Below are 9,401 nucleotides of genomic sequence, written 5' to 3'. Positions count from 1 at the left end.
CGGGGAGAGAGAGAAAAACAGCCATTGTGTTTCTTTGGGCATTTGGTTTGTCTGGCTGTTTTGTAGTGGAGGACGAATGTTTGGCTAGTAAATTTCCTGCCTAGCCGAAGGGGGCAACCCTACACAGGGCTAACTCACACCAATAGGGTGGGTTGAACACGGTGGTATATCATGGCAAGAGTCTTGCTAGCACAAGGATGGAAGAATGAAGAAATCTCAACAAAAGAACAGTGGCAAGAAAAATTGATGAGCTATGCAGAACTGGCTAAATTGACATACAAACTGCGGGACAAGGACAACTGTGACTTTAAGAAAGAATGGGAACTTTTTACTAATTATCTAAAAAGACAACAAAATGAACTGGACTCCTTGGCAGGTTTTGAATAAACAGACACAAATTTATTGGTTGATAACATGATAGAGACAACACAAGGATATGTTTAATTTTATAACATGCAGAGAATAATATGTGCAGAGAAATCAGAGAGAGGAGCTGAGGGAAGTCCCTTTTGGGGGTGGAGAGGGTGGAAGGGGGGGTGGGAAAAAAGGCTGGAAATAATGTATGTGATTATATGATTTGATAATTTGTTATGTTGAAATTGCTTAATAAAAATATTTATATATAAAAAAACAGGATGGTATATCACATTTTGTTTATTTATTTTTTGCATTTATTTTCTTTCAACAAGCTCAAAGTGCTCTACATAGTTCTCCCCCTGCTCAACAACCCTTTGAGATTTGAACCCTGCTCTCTCACGTCTAACACTCTAACCGCCACACCACGCTGGCAGCGTGTCACACAAATGTGACACAAAAAAATGTTCTCGCAATGTCTGTTTCTGCATCAAATGCCAGATTCTGTACTGTCTGAGCTCAGACATGAAATTTACATTCAAATGCCCAGACTTTTCCAAAGGGCGGTTGAAGAATTTCCACCTTACGCTTCCTTTAAGAAGTTAAGCAGCGACGCACGCTGCTTAGCCAGTGGTTAGAAACTCTTCTGGCATTAATGAAAATTAAGACAAGCAATTGGGGGACGATAGTTGCCCTCGAGGGGCTCGTTCTTGAAGCCTCGACTGCAGTGAATAGGCCTCCTGGCTTTAATGGGGAATCCAGAATGCAGCCTCAGCACCACCCAGCACCATCCAGTTAAGTGAAGGAGATCTCCAAGGATTACAGACCCCAAGCTCTACTCATGAAGAGTCTCCATGGTCCTTAGGTAGGACTGCGGACAAACACGTAAAGTTAGGTCTGTGCTTTTCAAACGACTGTTTAGTGATGTATGTGAACAAACTGGGATATTAGTGGTAGTATAATATTATGAAAGAATTTTATGTAACCAATATAAACAGGTGCCAAAATGTCTTGGACCAGCTCTGGAAATATATTTTGACCCTCAAGCTTTCCTCAGTGGTTTGTTTTACACACACACACACACACACACACACACAGAGAGAGAGAGAGAGAGAGAGAGAGAGAGATTTTGACACAAATATAAAATATGGATTTACAGTACAACCTACAATTTAAAACCGTGTGTGTGTGAGAGAGAGAAAGACACACACACACGAGAGAGAGAGAGAGAGAGAGAGAGAGAGAGAGAGAGAGAGAGAATAAAGCAACTACACCAAATAATAATAGTACTTATCTGGCTTCAGAGTGCTATATATGCATATTTTTCAGCCACAACAGGCACTCAAAAGCTACAGACTGCCCTCTCAGTCGTAACATCCATCCATTTATGAGTCAGCATGGATTCCAGGAAAGTGCAGCGCATTCTGATGATTCATTAGTCCTGCTAATTTTGGGTGCAGGCTGCACAAGTTCTCCATCTGTGTTCTAAAACGGGAATAATAGAGCTTCTGGAATGCAGAACATGGCTTTCTTGATAGCATAAGAGCCTGGTGGATCTAGGGCAGCTTGCTGTTCTCACAGTGGCCTGCCAGAAATCACAAGCAGGATTAGAGTACAAGCACTGGTGGACCTTGGGGTCTCAAATTTCAGGGGCACCCTGTGCTATGCCAATATTTGGTGCCACCTCCCACCCCCCTCTGCCTCTGACCTTCTATTCTACATTATAGTTGCAGCACCACCTGTGGTTGCACTCTCCTAAATCAATCTCTAGCACAAGAGCCCTCTCCCCTCTTGAACTGACATTCAGAAGAATTGCTGCCTCATCTGTGGAGATCAGTTAGAGGCAGCAATGCTCAGATCAGTATGGCATTTGCAGACTCTTCAAATGTCCCTATTTTCTGGGTTTACAGAAGCTCCACCCCATTGTTCAGCCCAGACACTGAGGTCCAGTGCCGAGGGCCTTCTGGTGGTTCCCTCCCTGCAAGAAGTGAGGTTACAGGGAACCAGGCAGAGGGCCTTTTTGGTAGTGGCTCCCGCCCTGTGGAACACCCTCCCATCAGATGTCAAAGAGAAAAATAACTACCAAACTTTTAGAAGACATCTGAAGGCAGCCCTGTTTAGGGAAGTTTGTTTGCTTGTGTGTTTTTTTGGTTAAGGAAAGTTTTAATGTTTGATGGTTTATTGTGCTTTTAATTCTGTTGGGAGCCACCTAGAGTGGCTGGGGAAACCCAGCCAGATGGGTGGGGTATAACTAATAAATTAGTAGTAGTAGTAGTAGCAGTAGTAGTAGTAGTAGTAGTAGTAATCCCGGAATGCCCCACTTTTCCTTAGGATGTCCCTATTTTCATCTGAGAAATGTTGGAGGGTATGGGGTTGTGCAACCCCCAAGTCAAGGAGATACGTAACTATACAACCTTTAGAAGACATCTGAAGGCAGCCCTGTACAGGTAAATTCTTTAATGATTTATTATGTTTTTATATATGTTGGAAACCAGTCAGTTGGCATTCCAGTTAGATGGGTGGGGCATTATTATTATTACTATTATTATTATTATTATTAGCACCCCTACTTTCATTAGTGAAATGTTGAAAGGTATGCATTTGAGGCGGATGGCATCTCTATGCCAGATTCCAGTGTACTTGCTCCTAACTGTATATAAGTCACAGGACTGAGGGGGGCGGCAATTTGCAGCAGCCTCAGGCCCATCAGTGGTCTTAGGGTATGTCCGCAAATTCCCAGTTCCTAAGGAGGTATGGATTAGCCAGGCCCAGTGATGCTGCAGGCAATGTCCTTGAGGGCTAAAGGCCAAGTTAACAGGAGATCTCAGCCTTCACCAAAGAGCTTGCCAATGAAGGCAGGGTTGCAGGTGCAGAACAGAGTCAGGCCCAAATGTGGCCCAGAGACCAAGTCAGGCAACAAACCAAGATCGATATCAGGGAGCGTCCAGGCAAGGTACACACAGCAGAGCAAGGAACTTTGGACGCCTGCAATTTTCAACAACTGGTATTCAGAGAGATAAATGCCTCTGATAGTGGAGAAAGAACATAACCATCATGGCTAGAAGCCACTTGTAAAGTTTTTCCACCATGAAAAACTGCTTTGAGGCTTTTTTCTCTTTTGTTTTTTTACAATCAAGCAGTATGTTATGCTAGGACGCGGGTGGCGCTGTGGGTTAAACCACAGAGCCTAGGACTTGCCGATCAGAAGGTCGGCGGTTCGAATCCCTGCGACGGGGTGAGCTCCCTTTGCTCGGTCCCTGCTCCTGCCAACCTAGCAGTTTGAAAGCACATCAAAGTGCAAGTAGATAAATAGGTACCACTCCAGCGGGCAGGTAAACGGCGTTTCTGTGCACTGCTCTGGTTCGCCAGAAGTGGCTTAGTCATGTCGCCACATGACCCAGAAGCTGTACGCCAGCTCCCTCGGCCAATAAAGTGAGATGAGCGCTGCAACCCCAGAGTCGGTCACGACTGGACCTAATGGTCAGGGGTCTCTTTACCTTTACCTTTAGTATGTTATGCTAGTGATGTGTGAATGTGAGACAGAACGGATGCTGGTGGGACTGGGCAGCTGCAACTTCCAGGCCTTTAGTTCTGCTGTATAAATCTTTTTAATAAAAAAAGAAATAAGCGTTCTACTGTGTTCAACAGAATACGTTGTACTGTATGCCTGGTCACTACTCAGTGGCATGTGGTTCCCACGGAAATTTCTCCTCTTTGCAAATGTGCTCACAGGCCTCCCCAAAGTTGGCAGCTTCCATTTCTGTTGCTGCCACCTGTTTCACAGTGCAGGTCTAGTTGAGGAAATAACCAGGTTGAGGGGGTCTTCTTCTCCCCGACCATCACAATGATCCCTCCCCTCCTCACTCCACAATCCCTTGCTAGGCCCATTAATTAAGTAATCAGCATGACTAATCAAAATCATTTATCAAAGATTATGACGGGGGCTTTCTAATTGGATTTTAATAGGCACTGTCCCTCGCGAAAGGGTGTTCTGTGCTGATAGCACTATCGAGATCTGCGTACATCTGCTTACAGTAGCAACGGGTTTGAGGTGATGTACCAGTGATTAACTAGTTTCTGTGCTGTGCGGCCATGAAGAAGTGCAGTCTTAATTAGAAGTCCTCAGAAAGCCAACTGTCACTTCTATTGTAACACTCCCAGCTCTTTGTTCTGGGTTTTTTTCATGAAACTAAGGTGTCACCCTCTGATGGATGTCAGCAATGAGAGTCTCGTTTCTGCCCCCTCCCCTCCAGATGATCTGGGATCTGCACCTGAAATGCACCTGTAATAAATGGGTTCCGAAAAATTTTTCCTCTCCTCTAATTGCACCAGGCAAGGAGAAATACAGTGGTGCCCCGCAAGACGAAATTAATTCGTTCCGCAAGTTTTGTCGTCTAGCGAATTTTTCGTCTTGCGAATCACGAAATCCCATAGGAATGCATTGAAAATCAATTAATGCGTTCCTATGGTCAAAAAAAGTCCAAACAAAGCCAAATTTGGTACAACAACAGTTTATTAACTGCTCTTTAAAGTCACACATACTGTAAAGAGCAGTTCAAAAATTGAAGGGAAAATAAATTAACTTTATAAACATGACAGAAAAACCTTTAAAAATCACAAAAATTCCCCAAAAAAACCCCACAAGCTCCCAGATTCCTGCAGAAACCTCTCCAACTGTTCCCCCAGCCAGCCAGCACTCAGAAATTCAAACTCAGAAAAATTTTCAAAAAAAAACAACCTTGCCCAATGGTCACAGAAAATCACAAAAATTCCCAAAAAAAACCCCACAAGCTCCCAGATTCCTGCAGAAACCTCTCCAACTGTTCCCCCAGCCAGCCAGCACTCAGAAATTCAAACTCAGAAAATTTTTCAAAAAAAAAAACAACCTTGCCCAATGGTCACAGAAAATCACAAAAATTCCCAAAAAAACCCCCACAAGCTCCCAGATTCCTGCAGAAACCTCTCCAACTGTTCCCCCAGCCAGCCAGCACTCAGAAATTCAAACTCAGAAAAATTTTCAAAAAAAAACAACCTTGCCCAATGGTCACAGAAAATCACAAAAATTCCCCAAAAAACCCCCACAAGCTCCCAGATTCCTGCAGAAACCTCTCCAACTGTTCCCCCAGCCAGCCAGCACTCAGAAATTCAAATCCAGAATTTTTTTAAAAAAACAGCAGAGTGGCCCAATGGTCACAGAAAATCATAAAAATGCAGAAAAAAACACACAAGCTTCCAGATTCTTGCAAACCCCTCCCCAACACCAAGTCCTTGAATTCCAAACACCCCAACCCAAAATCCAAACCCCCCCAAAAAAAGTTTTAAAAGCTTAACTTACCAAATGGCTGCAAAAGAAGTTTTGGAAAAGCTTCAAAAATCACCAAAGTCTTTAAAAACCTCAAAAAAGGCTACTATGTACACTGCGTTCTATGAGTTGCTCCTTGAAGTCAAGTCGCAACTGTATTAATGGTGTTAAGAAAAGGGAAACAAACTTGCAAGACGTTTTCGTCTTGCGAAGCAAGCCCATAGGGAAATTCGTCTTGCGGGGCAAATCGCAAACGGAAAAACCTTTCGTCTAGCGAGTTTTTTGTCTTGCGAGGCATTCGTCTTGCGAGGTACCACTGTATATCCTATCGTTGCTACCATGTCCTGTGTGCCTGTTGTTGCACCTGCTAAATTTGTACACTTGTGAAGGGATACATTATTACACATACTGCAAAAGTTGCCAATGTACTGTTCTTCTAAGAAACAAACTCTTTAAAAACTCCCTTGAACATACCATTATTACTGCTGTTGTTATTTTGCACCCATCCTTCATGGCAAGGTAATAACAATTTAAAAATGCAATATTAAAAACAGTTTAAAACAAATTCTACTCGCAAGAATAGTGATACTAATGTAGTTGAGTTTTAATAAAAGGAAAGGCTTCACTAATCTGCGCCAGGTCTCGCCTCTGTCTGAGCCTAAATTGGTCGGTATGCCGGACAGGGCCTTGTTAGTGGTGGTGCACCTGCTCTACAGCTCCACCCCCTCCCTCCCCAAACCATGGGTTCTTTCTCTCAACTTTTTCAATGAGTAGCCAGCGTTTCCTCCTTTCTTTCTTAACTGGATGTTGGATTGTATAGTTTAGTGGTTCTTAAACTGTTATATGAGGAGCATTGGCAAGGCAGGAAAGCAGCATATAAGTGCTCAACTCTATCAACAATCCCATCAGAAACCCTCAAAATCCTAACATATTTTTTTACCATCTTCAGACTTGTTTCATCAAATTGTTTGATGTTTTATCAGGTTTTTAATATTCTGTTGGGAGCTGCCCAGAGTTGCTGGGGAGGCCAGACCAGATGGGTAGGGTATAAATAAATTATCATCATCATCATCATCATTAAAAGCTAGGGTTCTTCCTAAGTCAGTCCATGTCCTGCAGTTCCCTAAGCCACAGGTGGTAACTTAGTGTACCTTCTCCTGAAATGTTTGCTGGAAGTAATGTTTCCTCCAGTGGTGTCAAAGCACCATAGTGGCCTCAAAACAACTTTGTTCGATAGGGCAGGTTGATAGCGACTTGTCCAAAGTGACACAGACACATAGATGAGAGACTTGAGCCTCGGTTATTCTGGCCGTCGCTCCACACTGGCTCTCCCCCTTGGGCTCCACGATGGTGCAAAGATGGTGTGTATTATATATAAAGCCATAGGAAAATTAAGAACTATTCCTCACATCCTGGTTGCATTTCTTTCAAGTGCCTTAAAATGGCTCCTCTACAAAATGTGCGGATGTCGCTTTAAAGAGCAGGAGAAACTGAATAGGAAGAAAAGGCGGATGATTTATCCCAGACAGCTATTAACGCGGAATTCATTCATCCCTTGTGGAGCTTTATCCTCCTCCTCCTCAAAGGGCTAGGGATCTGCTTAACCAATTTAAAGTCGTCATAATAATCAGAATCTGCTTAGCCAGCAAAGGCAGAGGCAGCTTAAAAAGTGAGAGATCCTACCTCCTCTACTCCCCCCTGTGTCCCCCCCCCCACCTTCTTGCGGCAAGTTCCTTGTCACCCTGAACTTTTCTGCTGGCTTGCAGGAGCAGCCGTCCTCTACCGAAGGCAATAACGTTCTACAGGGTCGACTCTTTAGGCAAGGATTTTCTGCTGCGGTGCACGATTGTTCCTAATGATTTTACGGGACTCTGCTAGACATTAATAGCCGCCTGGGACAATTATTTCAAAAGAAGCATTGTGTGGGGAGAGGCTGTATTCTGAAGAACTGCATGGATGCTGAGCCAGAATATCTCTCTCTCTCTCTCTCTCTCTCTCTCTCTCTCTCTCTCACACACACACACACACACACACACACACACACCATGTACAACAGTGGTAGGACTTATGTACACCTGTATTCCACCCTTCATCAATCAAACCCAGGGTGGCTTAGGAGACATTGTCAGAGCACTTTCCTTAAAAGATTGCATCCACAGGTTGTGGGTTCAAATACCGTGCAGGGCCCCTTAAGATCAGGGACCTTTTATTTTTGCTTATGCCACCCTGCAAAACTTCATAGGGTTGTTCTGAGTGGTCAGTAGTCACCAAGAGGAGAGCCGATGCCATAGAACAAGTGGTGGTGACGAATCTTCAGTCCTGGACACTGGTTTCCAGGGACAGTTTGCTCCTGTCTCCAAATCTGGGACAGAAAGCTCTCTATAGCAAACTTTTGGCTGAGTGATAACAAGAATCCTTGGCAGAGAGGCCCCAGGCTACATGACGCAAGCCGAGGAAAGATGAATGAAAGCAGTTCGCATTCCCTCCCTCATTTGTATAGCAGGAAAATGTGCATCGTTGCGGATGGGTGGGGAGAGGCCTTATATGATGCAAGGAGGCAGGGGAACTGAGAAAGAGAGAGGGAGTTTGTGGAAAAGTATAAATGGATCTGTTTAGCTTTTGGCACAGGCTGTTACCAACATAAAGAGGGCAAAACATTGGTGCCAACCAGTTGGTCATTCCCAAGCTATTAACATTTTTGGAACAGAGTGGATAGCTCTGGCTCACTGGAATGAGCCAGCTTTTTATGCCCCTGAAAATATCCTTCCACAGTACACACAATTCTCCACCAGCTCATTTTATCAATTATTATTATTATTCCACATTTAAAGTAACACATTTGAACAACAATACATTCGTACCTTGGTTTTCGAACAGCTTAGTTCTCGAATGTTTTGGCTCCTGAACTCCGCAAACCCGGAAGTGAGTGTTCCAGTTTGTGAACTATTTTTGGAAGCCGAACGTCTGATGGGGCTTCTGATTGGCTGCAGCAGCTTCCTGCCGCCAATCGGAAGCCGCATTTTTGTTTCTGAACGTTTTGGAAGTCGAACTGACTTCCAGAACGGATTCCGTTATAACTACAGGATAATAATGATTCCTGAAGCCCTCTATTCTCACTGTGGAGATATCTTTGTCCTATATGGGCGGAGGTGAGTTATCAGGATAAATAGCAAGGGGTCAAAGTTTTTGGTTGGGAAACTCAAACAAGGCAAATAGGCAAATAGAGCTAAGTCGCTTTCTCAGCAGAAGTTTATTCTTAGGTGCTGGACCTTGGTGTGAAAGTTCTTGCAATCTTGCAACTGGGGTGGGCAGGAATTCAATTCAGTTTGCATTTCAAGGTGAACTTGCCAAATTCATATTTCCCAAAACAATTCTCACTTTTCTGAATTCTCCAGACAAGCCATGTGGGCACAAATGCATAAACTAATGTGCATTAAAATGTATGTCTTAATTAGTAAAAATAACATACAAAAATACATCGTATTAGGGATAATTTTTTGATAATGTGTACATATATCAGTACAAAATGCATACAAATATTAGGATAAATTCTATGATGAATTTCCATGAGGCCTTTAAAAATAAATAAACCACAGGCTGATATGGAAATGAGGCAAACTGAGAAACGGAGAGAAACAAAAATTCACCCATTCCTGCTTTCAGTTGATGCTAACTCTGCAGAAATTGAAATGTTCTTACAAATGGAAGAAAGATCTGCAAAATACCCGTCATCAACTGAATTTAA

Source organism: Podarcis muralis, chromosome 10 (genome assembly GCF_964188315.1).
Source record: "Podarcis muralis chromosome 10, rPodMur119.hap1.1, whole genome shotgun sequence".
Taxonomy (NCBI): Eukaryota; Metazoa; Chordata; class Lepidosauria; order Squamata; family Lacertidae; genus Podarcis; species Podarcis muralis.
The sequence above is the reverse complement of the archived record's forward strand: the minus strand, read 5'-3'. Positions refer to the sequence as shown.